The sequence below is a fragment of the Panthera onca genome, chromosome A1 (genome assembly GCF_046562875.1).
Source record: "Panthera onca isolate mPanOnc1 chromosome A1, mPanOnc1 haplotype 2, whole genome shotgun sequence".
Taxonomy (NCBI): Eukaryota; Metazoa; Chordata; class Mammalia; order Carnivora; family Felidae; genus Panthera; species Panthera onca.
Genome location: NC_138339.1, coordinates 104,170,719 through 104,197,347, shown reverse-complemented (window position 1 = coordinate 104,197,347; position 26,629 = coordinate 104,170,719). Strand labels below are relative to the sequence as shown.

Below are 26,629 nucleotides of genomic sequence, written 5' to 3'. Positions count from 1 at the left end.
CAAGAACAAATCATTTGGTTTACTTTGTAGAAACATGCATTTTTCTTTTTACCAAAATCTGTTTTGAGAAGAGATTCTTGTGGCAGGGGCTGCTAGGTGCTCTCTACTCTCTGTTCTCACCTTCTTTTTGAGCAATGCGATTTTTAACAGGCACATGGCTGCCCTAATAGACGCCCTGTTACCCAGCCTCCCTGGCAGCTGAGCACGGTCCTGTGAGGAAGGTCTGGTCAATGAGAAGTAAACAAAAATGCCAGAGAGCAGCTCCCGGAACCTTGCGAGACAGTCGGCTCACACATGCCCTTTGCCTTTTTTTCTCATCCCTTCACCCCTCCTGCTGCCTGGGAACAGATGCCACCTTGGAGCATGAACACGAGGTCACGCTGCACAGGAAACAGCCCGGTGAGCTGTTTTCTAAGGATTTCCTGGAGCAGAGCCACCCTACCAGCACCACACTATTTTATTCTACCCTTTTCCATGAGAGAAATTCATGCAGGTCTCTTGAGCTCTTGTGAGTTTCTGTAACTTGGGCAAGCAACTTTTCTGTTGCTCGTACACACACCTAAAGTTATAGGATGTGACTTGGTATGAAGCAGACTGCTAAGTTCCCATCTGACAGACCACAAAGATATAGAAAAATACAGAAGGAGGCACAAAATCTAGGAACAATAAAGAATTTTGAACAGGTGCCTGTTAAGGTGAAGGTGACCATTTAGATGGAAAATAGAGAGAGGATCTGCCTCAAGTCCACACAGGATAGGACGAGGGTGGATCAAATGTCCAGAGCTGTTTGAAAAGCTTGGTGGGCTAAAAGGAGGTAATCCAGGCCCACCCATGGCCTTGTGGTAATAAGCTCAGAGGCTGGAAGGGAAGCCTGGCTGGAAGGGACTTTGAGAAGGTATGTGGGCCAGGCTTACACCAGCCCAGCTCCCGTTCCTTGAAGCTGGCGCTGCTTGCTCTAACCTTTGACCCCCTGCACAGCCCCACATGGAGGAAAGGACTGGGCAACTGCACTCTTGTTCCTCTAATGCCCCCACTGCAAAAATAACCCCCAGCTGCTCCAGTAGTGCTGGAGGGCATGGGGGCCAGCCCGACTTTACACTTCACACTGGAGTGCTGAGAGCAAAGGGCAACCCACTCAAGCGAGCATCGGATGCCTGAAGCTTCCCCTTCCTTCTCCGAGTGTGGCAGCTGCAGCCAGAAGGAGACCCAGATCACGCTTGCAGTCCCAAATACTTGGTAAGCACATAGGAATTGCAGCAGAGGAGGTAGCCATTCCTGGGTGCCCAGGCTCCACTCGAGAGGGAATGCAAAGTCAGGGACAGAGAGCTGCTAAAAAAAAAAAAAAAAAAAGTCCACAGAAAGCCCCCACCTGTGGGGAAGTCAGAGTGAAACTGAACAGGCTCCTGTCTGCCCCAGCGTCAACCCCAGGAAGGGACAGCTGCTGTGACCTGGACATGATAACAAGGAAACAAGCCAGAACAAAAGATGCAGGAACTGGAGCCCAGCAATGTCCAATAGATGTGAAAGGCACGGGGTCCCTCTTTAAGAATGGGGCGGGGGCAGGAGAGACGAGGGAATTGCCCAGATAAGCCAGGAAAGATGCTGTTGTTTTTAAGTTTACTTATTTATTTTGAGAGAGATCATGAGTGGGGCAGGGGGAGGGATGGAAGGAGTGGGGAGGAGAGAGAGAGAGAATGAGACAGAAGGAGAGAGAGAATCCCAAGCAGGCTGTGCACCGTCACCACAGAGCCCAACGCAGGGCTTGATCCTACAAACTGAGAGATCATGACCTGAGCAGAAACCAAGAGTCAGATGCTTAACCAACTGACTGAGCCGCCCAGGTGCCCCAAGAGGCAGGTTTTTAAGTTCCACGCTATTTCAAGGTAAAGGAGTTTATTTTTAACAGTTGGTTCAAGACCCTGCTTCATCACTTTCTTAATAGAGCTCAGACATAGTCCTCTCTGAAGGGAAGACACACTTCTGTGCTCCAGGGCCTCCTTTGAATATGGAGACTTCCCCTCTTGTAGCTTTCTAGACACTCAGGCTAAGAAGGTAAATACCTCCTACAGAGACGGCCCTTTCCATTTCTCAACCTGACGGTCTCCCATTAATTTGTACGTCGCTTCTGTGAAAGTGACCAGCGTCTCTCTGCCTGGTAGGCAGAATAGTAACTAGAACAAGCAGACGGAAGTGCAAGGGCACCCAGCAAAGCAGTGGCAAAGTGCCCGACTCAGGACGCCTGTGTCAGCTTGATAAGTCCTCCAAAGCACCATACTATCGTTGCAGAGTGAGAACTGCAGGGTGGGGAGAGACGTAGGGACGATGCTGATGATGCAAAATGCTGGTAACCTTGACTCACCCAGTTTTTAGATTCATCAGTTTGAATATCAAGAGACTTGCTTTTCTTGTCTCTCTCCCCCTCTTTCCCTTTGGTCAGCTTTTGTAGCTTTTAAGCACCACACCACCTGAAAGCATGCTCTTAGATTCTCTCCAACCCACAGACTGACAAGATCCTTGAGTATTAGATCATTTCCTACTGAAATAATATCTGCTCACTCTCCACCTCAAACGGCACACTCTCAAATTTTCTGAAATGAAATCAGCAAATATTTATTGAGTACCTCTCCTCGGTATTCTGAGTGTAATCATGAGATCAGGAAGATACAATGGCTATCTTCGAGGAGCTCATGTTCTATCTGGGGAGGACACACACACGCGCACACACAGTCACAAAGTAACTGTTCAAAGACAACAATTGAGAAGACACCATCAAGGTTTCATTTGTTATTTTTCCAAAAGCATGGACAAAAACTGTTGTATTATTTAGATGAAGGAGGGACCTTCAGCCTAAGTTGCAAAGAAGGCTAAAGACTTCAGCAACCAAATAAGACTCTGATAGCATATGGCGTAGGTTAAATTGTGTCCCCCTCCCAAAATTCCTGTGTTGAAATCCTAACCTGAGGCCCTCAGAATGTGCCCTTATTTGGAGACGAGGTCTTTAAAGAGGTAATTAAGTTAAGATGAGGTCATGAGTATGGGCCTGAATATATCAGTAGGATTTGTATTCTTTTTTTTTTTTTTTTTTTTTTTCCAACGGTTTTTATTTATTTTTGGGATAGAGAGAGACAGAGCATGAACGGGGGAGGGGCAGAGAGAGAGGGAGACACAGAATCGGAAACAGGCTCCAGGCTCCGAGCCATCAGCCCAGAGCCTGACGCGGGGCTCGAACTCACGGACCGCGAGATCGTGACCTGGCTGAAGTCGGACGCTTAACCGACTGCGCCACCCAGGCGCCCCAGTAGGATTTGTATTCTTAAAAGAAAGGGAAATTTGTAGACAGAAGCTCAGAGAGAAAAGACAATATGAAGAGACACAAGATGCCCATCTGCGAGCCACAGAGAGTGCCCTCAAACAGACATGTCCTCACAGCCTTCAGAAGGAAGCAACATTGCTCCCACCTCGATTTTGGACTTCTAGCCTCCAGAGATGTGAGCGAATATGTTGCTAGATTGCTTTTTAAGCCACCCGGGCTGTGGAACTCTCTTATGGAAGTCTTTTCAAGTGAAAAGAATACCACTTGACACACGGGTCAGTTCTGAGTAAGCACAGGAGGATGAGGAAAGCCTTACATGTGAGTGAAACAGCAAAAACAAAGTAAGCCAATCGGAATGCTAGGCATAGTTTGAGACAAGCAATTTACCTAAAGCAAAATGTTCATGTAGGAGAGTGGCAGAACACAGCTGGTCAGGTTAAGGAGTCTTCAGGTCTGTGTTCCAGGCTAAGGAATTTGGAATGTATTCTAAAGGCAGAGGAGACGTTTGGTGGCATTTCATCGGGGGTCATGTCCTAATAGCCATGGTGTGTTAGCAGGTCAGAGAGCAAGAAGGATTAGAAAAAGAAGCCTAGAAGAGGGTTGCTCAGGTCTAAGAGTGGTTCCTAAGCTTGACTGCAAATTAGAATCACCTGGTGCAATTGCCTGACTGATGGACCCACCCCTGGATACCCATGCATCACTCTGGGAACTTGTCATGTACCTCGTGTGGCACAAAAAACTTTGCTGACTTACTTGAGGATCTTGACCTGGGGAGATTATCCCAACTTGTCTGGGGGGTAGTGTCGGGGGCTAAATGTGATCACCAGTATCCCTGCGGGAGAAACGTGAGATGCAACTTAGAACAAGAAGCAGGCGATGTGACGTCTGAAGCAGGGGGAGAAAAGGCCACATGATGGGACCACTTATGAAGCAACCAAACAGCTTCTAGAAGATGGAAAAGCCAAGGAAACAAATTATCCCCTAGTGCTTCCAGAGGGAGAGACAGTTTTAAGTTTGGCCCAGTGAGACTCATTTTAGACTTCTGGCATCCAGAACTATAGGAAAATAAACTTGTGTTCTTTTAAGCCACTAAGTTGGCGGTAAGCTTGTTACAGCAGTCATAGAAAACGAATATACCTGGGGAAAATTTATGCAAGTTTGATATCTGGGCCTTTTTCCAGAGCCACTGAACCTGAGGGTGGTCCAGGCATTGCTAGCATCTCCCTGGTGGGCTGCTAAGTTGAGAGCCTCTGAGGCAATAGGAGGCAGTATCCAAGACCTGGAGCAGGAACCATGCTGGAGCGAGGAAGAAAGAAATGCTCAAGATATCGTGAAGAACAAAACAGTTGGGATCTAATAGGCTATGCAGCTACCACACGGAGGGAAAGAGGCAAGAGTCAAAAACGGATCAGCTTTAGAACCTATGTACACAGAGCACCCAGGCCTTTCCGAGGCTGGGGAAGAAGGGCAGGCAGGCTGTGACCGGGGTGGGCTTGTGCTCAGGTACTCATACAAATGTGCAGTGAGAACTGAGGAGAAAGGAGGGCTGGAGACAGGATTTGGGAATGATCAGCAGAGGTGGAAGTTGAAGGTTCAACAGCGACATTTCCAAGGGAGTTTTGAATAGAAGGAAAAAAATGGGAGTGAGGAAGAACAGAGCCATGCTTCTCCCATACAATCATCAAGAGTGGGAAGACAGAAGAGTGGGAAGACAGAAGAGTGAGGAGACAGAAGAGTGAGGAGACAGAAGTGTATTCATTAGGTTCTCTAGATCAGTAGAACTAATAGGATATATACACACACAGAAATATTTATTACAAAGCACTGGCTTACACAGTTATGGAGGCTGAAAAGTCCCCTGACCGGCTGTCTGCAAGCTGGAGGCCCCAGAAAGCTGGTGGTATGCCTCCAGTCCAAACCCAAAGGCCCGAGCACCAGAGGAGCCCATGTCCAAGAGCAGAAGATGATGGAGATCCTGGCCCAAGCAGAGAGCAAATTCACCCCTCCTCTCTCGTTTTTGTTCCACTCAGGCCCCCCAACAGATTGGGTGATGCCCACCTGCCTCAGTGAGGGCTACCTTCTTTACTCAGTTTTCGGATTCAAACGCTCCCCTCTTCCAGAAATATCCTCCCAGGCACACCTCGAAATAATGGTTTACCAGGTATCTAGGCATCTCTTAGTCAAGTTGACACAAAATTAGCCATCACTAGAAGGTAAAGTCAGAGTGGTAGAAGGAGCTTCTGGATTATAACATAAAAGCATGGTGGTGGGGTAGCGTGAGAGTAGAGGAAGCAAAGCGTGCTTGGAAGGTGGAGAACACATCATCATCACGTGGTGCACAGATGGCAAAGAGAAGGAAGACTAAGAAATGATGGCTAGTTAAAGGTTATCTATCAGTGACCTTTGAGAAGGCAGTTTCAATGGTATAGAAGAGGTGGGAGCAGCAGATTCCTGGGCTACAGGAAGGAGTGGGTGAGAGGATGTGCAAGCAGCAGTAGAGGCTGGCTTTGGGGGCTCTAGCAATGACAGCAAGCCCAAAAATGGAGTTACAGCCTAACAAAGCAGATGGAGGTAACTTTGCATAATGGACTCTGGGGTGACACAGACCTGGCGATCCCTACCCCAGCTCCTCCACTGCCTAAAACCTGCATTAAGCAGATTGTTTACTTCTGTGTAGACTCAGTTACCTCATTTAAAAATAGCCACAAGGGGCACCTGGGTGGCTCAGTCTGATGAGCGGCGGACTTCAGCTCAGGTCACGACCTCGAGGTTCGTGGATTCAAGCCCTGCTTTGGTCTCTGTGCTGTCCGCGCAGAGCCTGCTTCAGATCCTCTGTCTGCTGCTCCCACTCTCTCTCTCTCAAAAATACACAAACACATAGGAGCGCCTGAGTGGCTCAGTCGGTCAAGCGTCCAACTTTGGCTCAGGTCATGATCTCACAGTTCATGGGTTCAAGCCCCGTGTCCGGGCTCTGTGCTGACGGCTCAGAGCCTGGAGCCTGCTTTGGATTCTGTGTCGCCCTCTCTCTGTCCCTCCCCCATTTGCACGGTCTCAATCTCTCTCTCTCTCTAATAAACATTAAAAAAAAAAATAAACATATAAATAGATATCACAATTACACCTACACCAAAGAGTTGCAACAATCAAATGAAAGAGAGTAGGTAACTTGCTTATTTTAACCGTCTGGCACATTGGAAGTGCCAAACATTGGTATTACAGAAGAGATCTGGAACCCCACTTTCTTATCAACAGGTTTGCCAGGTAAGATACAAGACTCACAGCTAAATTTTAATTTCAAAAAAAAACCCCACTTTTAAATATAAGCATGTCTTAAATATTGCAAGGCCATACTTACACTAAAAACCTACCTATTGTTGGCATCAATCTTCTGCTGCTCTAGCAAATCACCACAGTGAGTGGATTAGAACAACACAAATTTATTATCTTACAGTTACAAAGGTCAGCAGTCTGACATGGTTCTTACTGGGCTAAAATCTCTATCAGCAAGGCTACATTCCTGCCGCAGGCTCTAGGGAACAATCCATTTTCTTACCTTTTCCAGCAACTGAGGCCCACCCACATTCCTTGGCAAGCCGCCTTCTTCCTCCATCTTGAAAGGCAGCAACGTTGCAACCCCGGCCTCCCTTAGTCATAGCTCGCTCTGATTACAGCTGGCAGACTCTCCACTTTTAAAGACTCTGAATAATTGGGCCCAGCTGCATGATGGAGAAGACTCCTCTTTCCAGGCGCATAAGCTTAATCACAGCTGAGAGTCTTTCTGCCATGTAATACACTCACAGGTTCCAAGGATTAGGAGATGTACCTTTCTGGGGGGTAGGCATTGCTCCGCCTACCACATCATTGATCTGAAATTCTAATTTAACTAGGTGTCCTGTTGTTTGCTAAATCTGGTGACCGTGACCCTACCTATAAAACTTCCTTTCATTGATTGGGGAAAGAATGGCTTAGTTCCTCCAGCCCTAGAATCCCAACTACACCTTGTATTCTTGCCATTTTGCAATCTTCCATAGGCATCTCCCTCCACGCTGTGTTATGTAAGTGGGTTTGGGTTCAAAATTTTATGAAAGAAGTCTGTAGCTATTGGGGGGAAAAATTGAAAAAAAAAAATTATGTAAAGAGAAATTCTACTTTATTTCAACTTTCATTATAAAATGAGGTTTTGATTTACATAATAGGATTTAGTAAAGAAAAATAGAAGCTGTTCTACGTATTTCAAGTGGGAGGAAATTTTAATACAAGGAATTGGATGCGTACAAAATTCCTGGGAGGGCTGGAAGAGGCAAGGGTGGGGAAAGCCACAAGCTTTCAAATATGTGGCTAGCTTCAAGAGACAGGAAGTTTCAGGGACTAAAGGAAACTGCTGCTGGTGATGTCATCTGCTTCCAGCTCTGAGGAGGATGATTCACAGCAGAATGGGATTCTATACAAACTCTGATATCTCCTGACACCCACACACCTGCCCGCTCCTGACCGAAGAGCAATAACGTGGCTTCTACCTCTCTTCTCCCTTCAAAATCTCCTGCCAATACTTCTGGTCATCAGCATAGGGCTTGAAAACTACCCATAAGGGATACTGGGAAATGTAGTTCCCAGGCTTCCAGCCCTAACAATAAGAAGGAAGTGCACAGCAGATACAATTAAAGAAACAGAACTCAAAAGAATTGAAAGCAGAAAGCTTTTGCCAACGGAAAAGGAAAAATCATGATTTTATTATTGTAAGATACCCAAATCCTTAAGTATTTGTACCCAGCTGCAACGTGAAAAAAAAATTTTTTTAAGTTTTTATTACTTATTTATTTATTTTGAGAGAGAGCAAGCAAGCCCTCACGCAGTGGGGAGGGGCAAAGAGGAAGAGAGAGAGAGAATCCCAAGCAGGCTCTACACTCTGTGCTGACCCCAGTGAGGGGCTTGATCTCATGAACGTGACATCATGACCTGATTTGAAATCAACAGTCAGATGCTTAACCAAATGAGCCACCCAGGCACCCCCAACTTTTTCTTTTAAAACAATATTTTGTTCATTTGCTGTGGCTGTCCCATTGTCTTCTGGATTGTCCTTCCCCTAGGATTTCACTGACTACATACTCTTGGCCATCAGAATTTTGTTTTTCCTGTCTAAGGTGATAACTGTCAAAAGAGGAATCTTGGTAAATATGTTTATTTCCAGGACTAATTCCGGACTTTTATTATCTATTGCTGTGGAACAAGCTGCATGCTAAAACTTAGTGACTTCAACAATCGTTACCTTTTTTTCAGTTGTGTGGGCATGGAATTCAGGGAAGGGCTGGGATCTTCTGCTCTCCGTGGTGTCAGTGGAGTCACTCAGCTACATTCAATAAGTGGCTGGCAGACTTCCAAAGGACTTCACTTACGTCTGGTATTTTGGTGCCTCTCCATATGGCATCTCTCTGTCCATGCGCTAACCTAGACTTCCCCACAGTTCCGTCTCAGGTAGTTGGACCTCACACATTGTGGCTGGTTTCCCAGAGGGAGAAAGCAGAACCTGCCAGGGAACAAATCCCAGAATGTCACTTCTGCCATATTTTACGGGTCAGAGAAAGTTGCATTGGAGAGGAGGAAACATGGGCTGTACCTCTTGAAGGGGAGAACAGGAAGTGTGCACAGAGAGGGAAGGAATTGATTGGTGGCCATCTTTGCACACTGACTTGATTCTATTCTCCTAACTACTAACTTCGATTCTTACTCTCTTAGATGCTATCCTTACCTCACAGAACACAGATGCTGTTCTGAGCCTTAACTTTCATCCTGTTTCTTCTCATCCATCAGTGGCCTCTTTTTGCTTATGTAGCCTATGAATAATAAATGCTTGAGCAAGTAATTCAGATATATGTACATATATATGCAAATATAGTACACGCATGTTCCATTCCAATCTATTTGTTAAATATGAGCTAAGTTTAATGTCTTCTTTTTTGTTTTAATAAACAAAAATATGAACAGAGATCTTACACTATGTTCTTATGCTTCACTCTGAAGATCATTCTTTCATTTTAGTCTCATCATGGCTTTCTTGAGTTTCCTCATTAATTCCCTATCCAAGCCTCTTCTACGTACCTGCGAGATGACTTCAAGATCTGGCTTCTTCTTTTATCCTCTTTATTTGCTGAGATGTATCAGATATCTAATACAGCTTGACTTTGTTCCACATTTCACAGTAGGTATTCTAAGAAATAAATATATAAATTATATATACAGTATGTACCAAAGCTGAGCATTGCCAAAGCTTAAGATTTATAGTGGGGTAAAGTAGGTTTGTTGTTGTTTTTCTTCTTCTTCTTCTGTTTTTAAGTAGATCTCAGGTACTCTCATCCATCTTTAAAAAAAAAAAGTCAGGGGCACCTGGGTGGCTCAGTCGGTTAAGCGTCCGACTTTGGCTCAGGTCATGATCTCACGGTTCATGAGTTCGAGCCCCGCATCAGGCTCTGTGCTGACAGCCTGGAGCCTGCTTCAGATTCTGTGTTTCCCTCTCTCTGCCCCTTCCCCACTCACACTCTGTCTCTCTCTCAAAAATAAATAAACATTAAAAAAAAATTTTTTTTAATAAAAATATAAAAAAAAGTCATTTGGGGGGCACCTCGGTGGCTCAGTTGGTTAAGCATCTGACTTAAATTCAGGTCATGATCTCAACGGTTCATGAGTTCCAGCCCCACATCGGGCTCTGTGCTGACAGCTCAGAGCCTGGAGTCTGTTTCTGATTCTGTGTCTCCCTCTCCCTCTGCCCCTCCCCTGCTCACACTCTGTCTCTCCAAAAATAAATAGTAAGCATTATTTTTTAAAAAGTCGTTTGGGAATTAAACACTGATGACAATTCTTTGTGTTCTCTCACAGAGTGGAAGAAAGAATAATCTAAGCTTATGCATGCCTTTTCATCTCTGTGTCCTCAGAGTTCGAGCACAGATGCCAGCAAATAGTAGGTGCTTAATAAATGTTTGTTATACTAAATGCTGGCCCCTTACATTTACCTATCCAAGTGGAAATGTACACTTGCTTCACAATTACTTATCAAGAAATTCTGAGACACATAAATATGTGCTTTCTATATAGAAATACAAAAACAAAACTCAGATCATCCTCAAAGGTATCAAATAGAAGGTAAAGAAGAAACAAAAAGAGATTGGACAGCACACTTATAAGTACTCTATCCTCTTAGTTATAAGTACAAATTAATTTCCTTCTAATCTTTACCAAAAAAAAAAGTATGTGGGGGTGTGGAAACAGAAGACGGTGGGTCTTAAGGCAATGAGCAAGGGTCAAAGGATTTTTAATCATCCCTTGTGATCTGTAGTGCATTTCTGTGCCAGGATTATCTCCAAACAGGCCTCAGAAGAAAAGAAGGAGAGAAGGAGGCCAGCTTCCTTTTTAATCCAACATGAAGCTACATTGTGCAGAACCCAGATGTCTAGGCTGCAGAAGCCTGTGACAGCTTCAGCAGGAGCAAGGAGAAACTGTTAATGGGGCAGGAGAACCCCAGAAAGCCTGTGGGCCGCCCAGGGCCTCCCTTGGGGCAATTCCTGTGCTTCTGGCTGCCAGACATGATGCATACCTCAGGGGCCTGAGTGAAGGCCTAGGGGGGCCTCTTCCTCTCTCCTCTTGTCTAATTTAACATGGTTTCTTTCTGGCTCCCCTCGAGCTTCAGAAGGGAGTGCTTGCCTACTTGACAGAGTCCTATGGAACTTTTCTTAGTCCCTATTTCGAAATAAGCGCTGGAGGCGGTGTGTCAGGCAAGTGCTGAGAAGCAAGAAATGTGTGCAGGGTTGTGTGTGTGGCTTGGGGGCTGGAAGGGAACCTCGCCACTGACTAGAGGCCTTTTGTTCCTTTCATTTCAAGCTCCTGTTCTTATTGTTTTCACCGAGACATTTTTCTTCCCCAAATGCAAAAACTAGAGCTACACGGCCCATCAATCTCTAGTCCTTTTTATACGAGCAAACTCTGGACTCACTATGGCTAGGAAGCAAGAGCACAGCTCCCTCCAAAGGTGCCGACAGTTCACCTCCAGGCTCCCTTCCAGTCTGCAGGCAGGGAAGGGGGGGATATCTGCTCTGGGGCAGTAGCTTCTAGGGGTTCTGCCCTAAGGTACAGAATAGTTACCCTTACTGAGACTTGAGGGGGGTGGGGGTGGGGAAAAGATAGTGACAAGCAGGTTTCAAGCCGGCCTATCAGTCATTTACAGGGAAGACATTCCTTTTAGATTTTCCAAAGTCTACGTTCCCTAATCCGGGCCCTTTTCCCAAGTCTCTGGGCCTCAGCCCTTCATAAGTGAAATGAAAAGGCTGGGCTAGAGGGTCTCCTTACTGCTCTGACCTCCTCTGATCCCATGACCTCCTCATTATCAGGGATGACAGAGACCAGCAGAGACCTGAAAAATCCAGAAGAATGGAAAACCCCCAGATCTAAATTTTTTCACCTTAGAATATCATGCTTTTCTTTTTTTTAAGTTTATTTATTTTGAGAGAAAGAGACACAGAGAGAGAGACAGAGAGAGAGGGACAGAAAGAGCAGGGGAGGGGCACAGAGATTGAGAGAGAGAGAATATCCCAAGCAGGCTCCACGCTGACAGCGTAGAGCCTGACACAGGGCTGAAACCCACAAACTGTGAGATCATGACCTGAGCCGAAACCAAGTGTCCGACACTTAACAGAAGGAGCCACCCAGGCGCCTCTAGAATATCATTTCTTGAGTTGGAATGTGCATGTCCTGAATCATGGAGACGCACACAACAAAAGGTCTGACTCTGGTGGTTTACCCATTTCTCCATCCTGCCCTCTGAAATCCTGAAAATGTCTCTGCTCACCTTTCCAAATATAACTGACTGCTTAAACTACAGCCGTTCTCCCTTCCCCCACCCCAACTTGTCTTTCTCATTTCTCTCTTGAGTCAGCCCTGTCCCACTGGGAGTGGGGGTGGTGCTTGCTTTAAATGCCCTCTCTTTCATCTCTGCACCCATTTTTTAAATGCTAGCACACATATATTTAACAATACAGCTTTACACAGAATGCTAAGAGGACTTTTCTTATATTTTACAGAGAGACATGAAACATATGGACTTTCTATTAATATTCATACCATGGCACAGCCAAATCTGACTCCTAAATAGATGCATTACAGTTTGTTTGGAGTTTAAAGGCTTAACAACAATAATGAAGGGAGGAGCAAGACTAATTTATTTTACATAACTGAATGAGAGATTAATTTAGGAAATAGGAAATACAATTTAACATGGTCTCCTGTGCCCTGAAGTAGGTGGTGCCAGATTTGGAGGGGTGACTGCTATGTCCAGATAATCACAATCTCTCACTGTGCCGTCTCTCCTTTTGTTCCTTGTAGAGCTCTGTATGGATAGGCTACATGTCAATTCCCACGTTACAGACGTGAATACTGACTTAGTGAGACAATTGAGTTGCCCAAACTGTCAAGGCAATTTAAAGGGTGAATGAAGGGGCACCTGCGTGGTTCATTTGGTTGAGTATCTGTCTGACTCTTGATTTCAGCTCAGGTCATGTTCCCAAGGTCATGGGACTGAGCTCCACGTAGGACTCTGCACTAAGCATGGAGACTGCTTAAGATTCTCTCTTTCTCTCTCCTTCTGCCCAACTTGTACACTCTCCCTCTAAAATGAATGAATGAATGAATGAATGAATGGTGAGTGAAGACTTCCAAGGCTTCTGATTCTTTTTTTTTTTTTTAATTTTTTTTTTTTTTAACGTTTACTTATTTTTGAGACAGAGAGAGACAGAGCATGAACGGGGGAGGGTCAGAGAGAGGGAGACACAGAATCTGAAACAGGCTCCAGGCTCTGAGCTGTCAGCACAGAGCCCGACGCGGGGCTCGAACTCACGGACCATGAGATCATGACCTGAGCCGAAGTCGGCTGCTTAACCGACTGAGCCACCCAGGTGCCCCCAAGGCTTCTGATTCTTAAACTTCCATCCACAGCACTGTTTAAAATATGGATGATCTTTCTGAAAGAAAGATCACCTGTTTTACCTTCTCTGCTCACCTGTTCCTGGATTGAAAGTTGGGTGAAAGTTGAAGGAAGGGGAAAAAGAGGTCAGCTCAGGGTTAAAACTCTTCTCAAAATAATTCGACCCTTGCCCGGCTGTGCTCAAATGCTGCTTCTGCTTCTAGGATTTGTAGAAGCCCGTAATCACAAAAACTATCTTTCCTTTTCTCACATGTAGCTGACCAAAAGTGTGTGGGCAGAATCCAACACACGGGTCACCTTTCTTTTGTCTGAAATGATAAGCTACAGCATTCATGGGGTAGGACACTGGGTGGGACATCTCTGTACAATTTCATCATCTTCCTTGCCTTGTGTCCTTTAGCAGATGTATAAATGTTAAAACTCTTGCTACCAACTAATGAAAACTTTTCATGTTTAATGTGAAATGGAGAAAAACTTACAAACTGGAAGTAACAAGAATATGAATTTAGGAAATATATTGATGTTCTCATTTATTCTAATTCAACAAATTCAACAATGTAGGGAAAAAATATAGTTTCAGCTCTGACTGTGCACAATGTACTGGTAGTTTTATGGGGAGAGACCTATTGTGATTTGTTTCAAAATTCAGTTAAAAATATTGCTGCCCAGTTTTATTTGGGGTTCATGTCAAGGATTTTTTTTTCATGGTGCTTTTTTATTGAGGCCCTGAAAAGGTCTACAAGTATTCAGAGTATAAAAGAGGTCTTAGAAAAACAAAACAAAAGAAAAAAAGAAAAAACCTCAGGAATGCTAGAATTTTTTTATGAAAAATACTAAACAAAGGGCTTCTCACATTATTTAAACAAGATGAGCTGAAATGTTTATCAGTCCACTTTGTCTTGAAAAATTGCAGATCTTTTTTTTTTTTAGTTTTCTAAATCATTTTTTTTTACAATGGTTTTTATGCCCAAATGACAGCATTTCATTCTCTGAAGGCCTCTGACCTGATGTGAACTAAACTTCATACTGATATGGCCGAAGCAGTTTCCGGTTCTCTATTTTGGAGGGATTGGTGAGGGAATATTTCAGGGTGGTCACATCGAAAAGTTTGAAATACCCCAGCATATGTGAGCAAAACTTCTTCCGTGACTTGGAGACAGATAACCTGAAGAGCAGAATGAAAAGATGTGCAAACAGGAGATTCTGTTTCAGGGTGTCCCTACCTTTGACCAAATGGTCATTTTTTTAGCACAGTTATCTGGTGATATTACCTTGGCAAAAACCTGTGATAATTTTTTTTTAATTTTTTTTTTTTAACGTTTATTTATTTTTGAGACAGAGAGAGACAGAGCATGAACAGGGGAGGGTCAGAGAGAGAGGGAGACACAGAATCTGAAACGGGCTCCGGGCTCTGAGCTGTCAGCACAGAGCCCGATGTGGGGCTCGAACTCACAGACCGTGAGATCATGACCTGAGCCAAAGTCGGCCGCTTAACCGACTGAGACACCCAGGCGCCCCAAAGTGTGATAATTTTGAGTTCTTTTAGTGTTGCTGCTGGTTTTAAATGTCTTTCCCCCCCGCTCAGTTCAGTATTTCTCTTTGGTTCTTGCCTTTCCTCAACACACACACACACACACACACACACACACACACACACACACTCCTACTGGGAAACTTCCCTTTCCTTTTAGTCTTCACCCCACTAGAGCTGGTTGTTTGGATATTGTCATTAACTGAATTGCCTCATTTTTGTTAAAATTATTTCATGTAATCTCTTAAGATGTATATTCATTAGAAGCCTGTTAAAATAGCTTTTAAATCGAATGGATTTCAAAGGCTTCTCTATGCTTCAGTTTCCTCATCTAAAAAAAATGGGGATAGTAACAAGAGCTCTCTCAAAGGAGGCTGAGAGAACTATAATGAAAAGATTCCAGGAAAGCCCTCATTAGGTGCTCAAAAACTATCTGATGTGACTGTTCTAAATTCAGACAGGCATCTTTCATTCTTTGGACCAAGATCTTGCTGGACTAAGGTTGAGGGTACGTGAAGATGCTGAGATGTGCTTCCTTGGACAACTCTGAGAGGAGGCAGGGACAGCATTCAGTCACCCAGTTTATGGTTACCTACCCTTCAGGGTATCTTCCAGTTTCCCTCGGTTTGACCTCACTGGAAAAGGATAAGCTTTCCCTTTCAGATCAAGGAATAAAAAGATGTTCCACTTCTCTGCCAATCCCAAGCTCCATAATGGCCCAAAGTGTGAGGGGAAAACGTAAGCCTCCTCCTCCATGTTAATTCAAATAGCTGCATTAAAGCAGCACACGAAAAGCAGGCTTTTCACTTTGATAAGGTCTCCGTTCATGGAGAAGGTCAGAGACTCGGGATAAGATTTGCCCCAAGAGGGGCCCCTGGCTGCCTCAGTTGGTTAAGCTTTGGACTCTTCGTTTCAGCTCAGGTCATGATCTCATGGTTCATGGGTTCGAGCCCTGCATCAGGCTCTGCACTGACAGTGTGGAGCCTGCTTGGGATTCTCTGTCTCTGTCTCTCTGCCCTTTCCCTACTTGGGTGCTTTTTCTCTCAACATAAATAAACATTAATAAAAAAAAAAGATTGGCATCTAGAAACAGAATAAGATTAATTGGCCATTATTTATGGAAGCATCCTGTACCAGCCCAATCTTGCCACGTAAAGGGAGTCACAGGCCCCCTTCCCACCCCTTGTCATCAGGGGAAGGAAGTGACAGGGATCTGCCAGGCATCTTGGGATGCTATGTGTGTTTGCAACTTGAGGCAGGATTTCTCATCTCTCTCTTGTTCTCGTTTTGTACGCCTGCTGCCAAGGCATCTCTGACACAACCCACCCAAAACCTCTTCCAGGATCCTCTGCCATGTTGTCCCTGGAGCTGCTTTTTTCCTTTCTGTTTCTGTTTCTCAGAATGTGAAAATTCTCTAGCAAAAGGTTTTTTATTTTGTCATGCTCAAGGTCTCATGTTTTTGTCAAATAAGGAACATCAGGAAGTCAACTGCTCTCTCTCCCTCTCTCTGGAACTCAGCCAGTGCCACACCAACATGGAATTAGAACTCCGGAACTCAAGACCCATGCTTTGTCTGCAAGCTTATCCAACCTGCATCCAGCACCAGAACTTTCCTGAGATCCCTGCCAGATGGGCATAAGTCAAGATCTAGCATATATGAAGCGAGATCTACATCAGGACGTCACAGAAGGATCAATGAACTAAATTCATCTCCCTTTCCTTCTAATATCCTCCTGAAAAATAAAAAATCTAATCGACTCTCAGTCACAGAAGTTAATGCTAACGAGGCAGCTGGCTTGGGTATGTACTTCACTGTCTTCTGGCTACAGACCATGAGCTCAGGACTTCACCTTCCTCCCTCTCGCTGTCCTCATCTGTCACAGTGACACAGGAACTGTACATCTCCCTGGCTCTTCTTTTAGTCTTTTGCCTCCTTCCTTCCAGGTTGAACCACCCCCCCCCCCCCCACCCCCCGCCAAGGTGCACGCGGTTGATGCTCAGCCTAGGATGCGTGATGCCTGACCTAAACAGACCTTTCTTGGAAGCTTCCTGACTTGACGCAACCACCTTGTGATCACCCAAGTGGAACCTCTGGCAGAGGAGTATGAGCGGCTGATCGCTGAGCACAGGACGGTGAGCTCCAGGAAGCGAGCGTGCACTGCGTGCAGAGGCATTCCCCGAATAGTTTCAGCTGGGGAGGATGGGGCTGTGACTCACGTCCCCAGCGCACGTCTCCGAAGCGGCACGGAGTGGGCGGGGACGCTCACCCTGGGAGGGGGGCGGGGATCACCTGGGGAGGTCAGGCACTGGGGCCGGGAGCACTGACTCCTGCACAAGGGCAGCCACGCTGACTCACAAAGGAAAGCAAGAGGGCGATGACCAAATGTGAAAGAAGCAAGTCGCCTGTGTCAGGGAGGCTCTGGAACCAAGCTCAGAAAAGGAAAATTCAGCGCGACTTCATGCCTTTGTTCTCGCTGAAATTTATCAAGATGCGCCTCTGCTGAGCGTAGCACTGGCGATTCTGAGAAGCCAGATGCAGCCGCCCCCTGTTCCTGGGTCCCCGCAGTCAAATGTCTGCAGGGCCTGCAGGGAGGGAGAACCCTGGTTCAGCCTAGCTCCCACCGCCAACATCATCCCCCCCCCGCCCCCCCCTTTCCGTGTGATCACTAGAGCTGACATCTGGTGACAGCTTCCCCAGTTTTATGGGCTGTGACCTGCCAAAGCGTGGTGGCCAGCTGAGGGAGACACTCTGCTCCCCAAGATAAGAACCCAGGCACCAGCCTGAGCCAGGCCAGAGGAAGAGGCATATGTTCTCAATGTGTCTACCCAAAGGAAGACACCTTTTTTTTTTTTTTTTTTTTTTTTTAAACACAAAGACCTCCTATAAGCTAGCTGTGGTCTGTTCGCTGAGCCCTGGCTATATGGCAAACTCTGTGTTAAGACTCTGGTGCATATCATCACAATTCATTTTTACAACAATCCTAAGAGGCAGATTCTTTTAGTATCTTTGTTTTGTGGATGGGGAAACGGAAGCACAGAGGGGTAGATCAATCTGCTCTTACCACATACAGCTATTTGTGTCACGTTTGGAATTTGAACACAGGCCCTGCCCCCTCCTGGTATGATTTTGTTCAGTCCTGACCATGATGATGATGATGATGGCGACTTAAGTCTTGGGGAGTGAGGATGTCTTTTGAGGCTGTGTTCTCAGGAGTCTCTTGGTCAGCCTAATGTGGCCGTTGGGTGAACAGGAAATGGTGGACACTTGAATTCTTAGAGACACTGGCTCCATCCATCTAGGGCAGGCTGTCCCAAGGCCCACCCTCAGGGTAGGATGCGGTTAAAGTGTCCCTGGCTGAGTAGCAGGTCTGGGTGGAAGTCCCCAGGCAGCACAGGGCAACGGGCCCTCTTGATGAACACGGACTTGATGAACACAGACCTGCTCTGTTCCCTCAATGCCCTGAACGTGGTGAACCTTCCGGCTATGCAGGGTATTTATACAGAACTCTCCAGGAAATGACAGATAGGATAGCCTGTCATTGGAGGTGTTGCTCTCAAGAGAGACAGCAACCTTTAGTCCAAAAGTTCTGAAGCACGAGTGCCCTTAAAATCAAACTCGCAGCCCAGGAATTGGCATGCTAGCAATTTCCCCAGGCTGTTTTGATGTAAGTAGCTCTTAACACTATTCTTCATGAAACATCACTTCGGGCCTTACATGCCACACGATGTAGGTCGTCTTCCCAGTTAAACAGAACATGCAAAGTGGACACTGAAAGTTTCCCTGTCAAACGAGAGCCAACAGCTCTGGTGTCTTGGCTAAACACCGTATCTTTCTAGGACATTTTATTTTTGAAACAGAACTGAAATGCTTTGCTCACAACCAGTGCAGGTGAGTGTTCTTAGAGGGAGTAGGGGTAGGGCAACAACCTGTGATGCCATCAGTTGCTTTGAAGAAAAATCACAGGAAAAGAATATGGAAGTATGAGTGGTCTGGGCTACATTTTGGCGGGGGGGGGGGCTGTGGCGAATGAATGGTTTCCCAATGGTACTGCAAAACTAAAGTTTTTCAGGTATAAAAACAAGTATCTGGAAAATGAGGGCCTATAAGGATTTATGCCTCAGAGTGTGGCTTCTACATCCAAGTTCAGAAATGGGGGGTTTTCAGGGTAGAGGGGGAAGTGCTTCCTTTAATTTCCCACCCAGCCTCCCTCCTGCTTACAGAAGTAACAGGCTTGACCTGGGCTGTGATACGAAAAAATATCATGAAGGCATGTGGCCCAGAAATTTCTCTCCAACCTGCCTGACACTGTAAGATCACCCACATGAAAGTGACTGAGAAGGAACGCCTTACTCCCTTTGTCATATGCCATCTTGGTAGGGATTGCTTACATACCCTGGCAGTTAGCTGAGAGAATGAAGGCAGGTAAGGAAGGATCAGATGGACAATGGGATGGGAGAAGGTGAATGAGACCAGACAGGCCACCTCAAGGGGGTATGTGTGCTCTCCCATGACAAAGGCCAGTTTTGTTCACTCCCTTCATCCATATGTTTACAGGTGGAACTATTCCTATCCTCCCCACCAAAAACCATGAGCTCCCTCTCTCCAGATTGCCCCATTCCTTAGATTCAATACTCTAATTAAGAGTCCAAACAGTTGACCACATCACATATTCTGGCTTCTTCCTTTTTCAAAGAAGTGAGGCAAGTGTATGGTGTGTGTGTGTGTGTGTGTGTGTGTGTGTGTGTGTGTATACATGCATGTGTGAGGTGTATTACAGACTTCTTCCCTTTATCCGCCCCCTAGGCCCTTTCATGGGTCCACCAGTTTGGACCATCCTAGGAACTGCACAGACAAGAGGCAGAGGCCAGGAACCTGTCTCTTATGGGGAGATGATTCCAAGGCGGAGCCAAAGCTGCGGCCATTTGCCCTGTGAAAGGAGCTGCCTCCCCGTCAGATGGGAAGGCCAGGGCTCAGCCACCTCAAACCACCTGGCAGCTCCCTGCATTCCATTCATCAAGTCAGCAGGGCCACAACGGGCACCCGTAAGAAAGGCGTGTCCCTGCTACTTTCCTCTTAGCTGACGCTCAGGGGGCAGACACTCAGGGTCACTAAGCATGTGGGAAGCCAAGGTAGATGGTGAGGCTGGGAAAGGACAGCCTCCTGGGGCCTCAGTTCTGTCAATTCTAAAACAAATGAGTTGATCATAGAATTCCTTTCTGGTTCTTAAGTTGTATGATTCTATAAGATGTCTCCATTGTTGGTTTGGCACACATTTTGTTGTGTGTGTATGCAGAGACCTATCACATAGGCGTTTACATTAATTCAATTATATAAGTTTTCTCTTGCATACTTAAAAATGCTGTAAAATTATATTTTGCCTACACATATGCATTATATATTTATACCAACACGATACTGGACAGGGTTATATGCCCAGAACTTTGTATAACTGTACTTTATGGGAGGTTTAAATACTTGTCTAATTTACCTCCGATTGCTCTCGGCTTTAGAACCTAATCCCACAGAAGATGAGATTCCACTGAAATTATTATGTTGCTAGAATGTGCAGAGGGTATAAGGAAAAGAACGTGGGTTTGGAGTCAGATTCATTGGGGTTTGAATCCTGCATTTGAATCTCAGCGATGCTATCATTAGATGGCATCTTGGACAAGTTCCTTAAGTTCTCCTGACCCCAGTTTCTTCATCGTCAAGTAGGAATCAATAATACCCACCTCACCGGATTATTATGGAGATTAAATGAAATAGTACGTATGACTCTACCATACAGTGTATGTTACTAAGGGACCCAGGACTGCGTATCACTCAGTGTATGATTTATTTGATGTCTACACGGTACAGCCCACGTACACTGGCATATCTAGCATTACTGTTTGACAGCCAAATCAAGCACTTTAGTAGCCATTCATACACCGAAGGAAACTGCTCTGATGCACCTCGAAAGACTCCTAGATCATATTTTCCTAATATGAGTTCCAATTCAGCAGAGGATTCTATAGTCATAAATTTGGAACATTCTGTATGTTCTATGCTCCTCCTTGAGAGTCAGAGTATATTGACACATTAGAGGATTTAAGAATTCCTGCAGTAAAAATACCTGTTTAACCTGGGACATGTTATATCCTCTAATACTTACTAGTATTAGACAAGGTTCCCAGAGCCATTACCTCGGTAAATATTTCCAAAGTGTGCAATTTTTGAGAGCCTAAGTCACTGTTGGCATGTGTTACCCTACCTTCTAGGAGCCCCTGGCTGGGCAGATAGTTAGTTCTATGCGTATTTCTTTTACCAGCACAATGGAAGTCGGTGTTCCTGGGTACCATTGGCATCAGAATCATCCAGAGTGCTTTATAAAAATGTAGCTTCCTTGGATCCACCCCAAAGCTGAATTAGACAAATGGGTCAGAAGTGTGCACTTTAAATAGGCATTGCAAGCATCAACTCAAGTTTGAGATGCACTGGTAGGTGTTAGGAGTTAAATTTAAGCTGGCAGTGATAAAGAGGCCTCGCCTGCTTCTTGCGCTCGATCTCCAAGTTTGTGGAGCTGATTTACATTTGGTTTAAGGGACAAAAGGGAATCTTTGCCTACCTCTTCGTGTTGGAAGCTCTAGTGAGCAGATTAAAGTCAGTCAGTGTAGTATGGGGTCCTTTAATCTGATGGCTTTCCTGCCCCTGGCCCCCAGAGAACGGGCATCTTCATGTCTACGGGAACTGCTTCTGCCCAAGGGTGGTGTCCCTTGACAAAACTACCCTGTGGCCCGACTCCCCACATAAAGCACTCAGATAAAGGGTGATGTGGAAGGAGAAAAGCAATGAATGGCAGCATGCAGCCTCGGGGATGGAGGTATGGAAAGAAGAGGATGATCTTTAATTATGAGAGGCGCCATATTAGAGGTTTACTCCGCGGGTCAGTGCCCTTGTGCTGTTACTAGGAGTAGTAAGGGTCTCCTTGAAAAGGGAATGGGCCTGAACCCTTGCTCTAACCTTCTGGAAGGCAAACGGGTCTCTTGGGGGACTAGATAAGCCCAGTCTCCAGTCTTACAGTGCAGAGATATATTCAAGGTCAGGGGCCTCGTGATCCCTCAAGGGTAACCACATGCCTCTGGAGTTAAGCTGGGAGCCTACCTCAAGATACACCTATTTGCCTCTTGAAGAGACAGATATTCCATTGCTATTGCTTCTGCCTTGCCGCACAAATCGTATGTGCTGTGGTGTCTTGCGAGCTACTTATCTGCATGTGCTCCGTTGTGCATATTCAAACGACAAATCAGTTGCCTTTCTTTCCACACTGATCTGAAGGCAGCTCTGTCTGTTGGCTAGACTTCTAATTCCCTAACAGTAGGAAGGGGAGGTTGAACTTCAGCTGTCTCATTCCAAGCAGGAATTCAGGCTCCTTAAATTATGAGAACGGGGTAAAATCTAACAGTTGGCTCCTGCCAACAGGAGATCTCTAGGGGGAAGTGAGAGAGGAAGGAAGAAGGAGCTTTGGAGGCTGGAGCACACTGAGCTAGAGCATTAAGGGTCATGGGGGAAGGGAGTCAGGAAGCCCCTCCTGATGTTGACCTTGCCCCCTCTCTCCTCTTTACTGAGGTGCTTCGCTGAACTTCTGGGAATCTCCCTCCACCTCTTCCCCAAATTTTATCTCCTTTTTCTTCTTCCAGGGAAGAGGGGTAAGTCAACGCAGGAAAGCCATGATACTGAGAGTCATGAGGGAAATCGTGCTACCCAGGCATAACATAGCGTGGTACTTAGAGAGCAAATGGGGCCGGAAGTTGTCTTACTTCCTGTGACTGTACCCTGTGCAGCCCAGTGGGCTGCCCTCCCCACCCCACTCGCCCCCGCCAGTGCTGGACTACTTCCCCTCACCGCAAACACCCGATGTACTTGGAAAACAGCAGTATGTATAACAAATTCAGAAAAGTTGTTGGTGATTTATGGGAGTCTGATTTCCCTCCGAGGACTTTGTGCTTTGTTAAGTGCAGAGGGAGAGGGGCAGTGGTGGCGCTGAGGGCCCTCAGACCATTCCCCTGCCATTCACCTCTGGCCTCTTCAAATGCTTGTGGAGTAGAATTTCTGGTTGAATCATATGGTTTGGGTTGAGAAAAAGGAGGCTGATAGGCGGGGGAAACAGCAAGATGATTTCGAGATGGCATCATTACAATCTGATCAAATAAACCAAGTGACCTTTCTTTCCAAATAACTATCTCATGAAATTACTCTCAATTCCTCCTCTACCTCACCCTGCACCACACGAGCTAGGTGCTGCCCTTCTGCATTCCACGAGACATATGACAACTGGTCAGCTTCCCGCAGAAAGGAAGGACACGCTCTTCCCTTGTAGCTACCATTTCCCATTTAAGAAAGAAGCATCCGTGTTGCATGTTTCCACTGGTCGTCCTGCATGTGCCCATGACTCTTACCCACTTTCCGTTAGATGCCCTGTGCACCCACCAAGCGGAGCTCAAGTGAGTTTCTGACCACCATTGTGTTGCAGCTGCCCTCCATCTGGCTAGTTCTGCCCTGAGTTTTTCTCTGTTCCTAGGCTATCTGTGACATAGTGACCCATTTTACCTCTGTCTGTTCAGAAGTGGCTGTTGTGGTGGGGAGAGGGATGAATCACTTTGTATCCATAACAATGCAAGCGATCCCCAAACATCAGACACTTTTTACTGTTCAAAGTCCTCGAACAGGCTTTGAAGGAAACTCCACAAAGCAGTTACCTCTGGCTCAACACCTGGGATGATGATGCCCAACCCGAAATAGAAAACTCGAGAAACTACCTCAGCGCCACTGGAGATACAAGTTTTGAACAGAAAGACCGGGTCGCTCTAACCGCTTCAGCATATTTCCTTCCAGCCAAGCAATAAGCCCACGGTACAGCGGAATTCCAGAGACTTCCTGACTTAGCACAAAGCCGCCATTTTGTCATGTCTCCATTTGAGTCCTGCCATTAGTCGGCCTAATGGTACCATAACTAATAAATCAGGTAGAGCCCGGCTGCCTCCTAAAAGATGGATTTGCCTTGATTCTCTGTACCACATGCAAGCAAGCAGTAATTTATACACTGCCTGGAAACCAGTAGCACAAACACTGATAAGTAAATGTTCAGTTGAAGCCGAATTCCCCCTACTCTTCATGAAAGAAACTTGGATGCTGCCTCTCAAGTGTCAATCATCTTGAATCATGCTGCTGTCGAATTTAGCTAATGTGCTTTTCAAAGTAGCGTCTCCCATTAAGCCAAATGATGCCTTCAGGCACAGTGTTCCTTTAAAATGCTCTGCCATATTTGAGTAGAAAATAGATGTGGAAAAATGTTAAGTCTATTTGGACAATTGGTTATATAGCCAGGGTTAAATGTTTGTATTTCACGTTACTATTTTTAATCAAAAGTTCTCAAATAATTACAGCCTAAAGGAAACCGCAGTAAACATTTTAACCAGAAATTTACTCACTGTATTGGATAATTACCAAAGAATAAATAAATAGCATTTATGAAGGGGGAAGAAAGAAGAGTTGACATTGTTCAAAGTTGCCAACTTCCAAGAACAGAATCTCTACCCCACGGCTTCCCTCGGTCCACCAGACCCCTCTTAGCTCCTCTTCCCACCTTACCCAGGAACTCAACCACCTTCTGCACTTTCCCTCCATTTCTCCCCGTGGAAACTTGCCCAATGGAAAAGATCTGGAAAGTCATTTTCATTACGGTGTACATGACTGATAATCTAAGTGTTACATGTTTTCAGATTATTCACTTATTTTAACGTACTGCATAACGTTTTAGTCTAAAGAAATAAGCCCTAATGGGAAACTCAGCAGCCAGACCATGGGTGAAAAATGATTTTTGCCAATAAGCGTAGTAGCAATAGAGGAATGCCTCCTCAACCCAAGTGAGATCTTAATAGCACAGAAGTTTTGGAGCTACTAATGTACGTGGAAGAAAACAAAATATTTGACAAGTCCAGTTTTAAAAATATAGTTGTGTTCTAAAAATGTAAGTGGCCTCACTAAATGTAGTCAATACAGTATGTGACATTTGGGTTTTGGAAAAATTAGCAAGAATACATACTGAGAACCTGCTCCCCACACACATTTTTAAAGAGTTTACTATATAGGGGCGCCTGGGTGGCTCAGTCGGTTGAGCTTCCGACTTCGGCTCAGGTCATGATCTCACAGTCTGTGAGTTCGATCCCCGGGTCAGGCTCTGTGCTGACAGCTAGGAGCCTGGAGCCTGCTTTGGATTCTGTGTCTCCCTCTCTCTGACCCTTCCCCATTCAAGCTCTGACTCTCTCTGTCTCAAAAATAAATAAACATTAAAAAAATTTTTTTAAAGAGTTTACTATGCAGTCTTACATTAAGGGGATGGAAAAGGAGTAAAGCAGAGAAAGATCCCAGATGTTCCTGGAGGACCAAAAACTAGAAGACCATGGGACCTAAGTCTACTGCTCTCAGGTGCTCCATACATGTGGGGAGGAAGGAACCTGGCGAAAGGCTGTAAAACTAGGTGACTACCACGACACTGGTGACCTTTATTGAGGAGAATTCCAGAAGCCATTGTTCTCATGATAAAGACCAAACATCTCAAGGCCCTGGGTAATCTGGCCCCTGCCAACTTCTCATGTCTCTGCATCACCTCCCACCCTCACCCCAGCTCTTTGTGCTCCAGCCAAGGGTCTTTACACTTGCACTCTCCGAGTCTGAAACACTCTTACATTCCCCCGACTGTTCTAGTGAATTCTTGCTCACCCTTCAAAGCGCAGCTCAGTGGTTCTATCCTCTGAGAAGCCAGCGTGATTCCTCAGACTGGACAAAATTTTCTGTTTTCACAACTCCTACTCTTTCCCTCCAAAGCCACTTTTCCTACTTTGTAATTATGTGTTCGTGTGACCGTTAATTCGTGCCTGTGTCCCCTACTGCTCTGTATGTATCACAAAGATGGGCCGTATCTCGTTATTTTACCTTTGTGTTCCCACTGCCACGTACAGCGTTTGGCACATAATGTGTACTCCATAAATGTTAATAATCAAAATTTTTTCTCACCATGTGCTATGAACCGAATGTTTGTGTTCCCCACAAAATTTGTATGTTGAAGCCTCATCCCCAGTGTGATGGTATTTACAGGTGAGGCCTCTGGGAGACAATTAAGTCATGAAGGTGGAGCCTTCAGGAATGGGATGAATATCCTTTTAAGAAAAGATCTTTCTCCACCATGTGAAGTGATAGCAAGAAGGCATCTGTCTGCGAACCAGGAAGAGGCCTCTCACTAGACACCAAATTGGCCGGCACTTTGATTTCAGATTTCCCAACCTCTGGAACCGTGAGAAATAAATTTCTGTTGGTTAAGCCATCCAGTCTATGGCATTCTGTTAGAGCAGCTTGAACTAAGACAGCAAGGCAGCTCAGGACAGACAACAAGCTGTGTAGTCTTGAGCACACGGCTTAAGTTCTCCAAACCTCAGTTTCATTTCATTGTGGTATAAACGACCCATAACCTCTCTACCATGACATTAATAATAGCACCCACTTCTGAGGATTGTTTTGGGCATGAAATGAAACAATACATGCATATCATGTCTGGTACGTATGGAATACAAACACTCAATAAACATTTCTTATTACTGCTGCTACAACTTACCTCTGTGCACCAGCTATCTCATCCATCAGGTGATGGTTTTGAAGGTTCCTTCTGGTTTCAAACACACTAGGACTCCTAAGTAATCCTAAAAGAAAAGTTCATCGTCATCTGGATTTGTCAACTTGGCAACTTTAACAATCAATATACTAATCTTTTTTCTCAGTTACAAA

At 45.3% G+C, this 26,629-nt stretch overlaps 1 long non-coding RNA gene across 3 annotated transcripts in view; it reads right to left on the bottom strand.

The window, feature by feature from the left end:
- Positions 1 to 7,564: 7,564 nt before the first annotated feature.
- LOC132681312 (uncharacterized) overlaps positions 7,565 to 26,629 on the bottom strand; it is a 53,043-nt gene continuing 33,978 nt past the window's right edge. For 2 of the 3 annotated variants that reach the window (XR_009610993.3, XR_009610994.3), the window contains 3 exons: positions 26,460 to 26,544; positions 9,410 to 9,518; positions 7,565 to 8,837 (listed from right to left, as the gene is read on the bottom strand). This is a non-coding gene — a long non-coding RNA (uncharacterized LOC132681312). Of the gene's footprint in view, positions 8,838 to 9,059; positions 9,145 to 9,409; positions 9,519 to 26,459; positions 26,545 to 26,629 lie in introns of all 3 variants that reach the window. The other variant, XR_009610995.3, reaches the window with a different exon arrangement.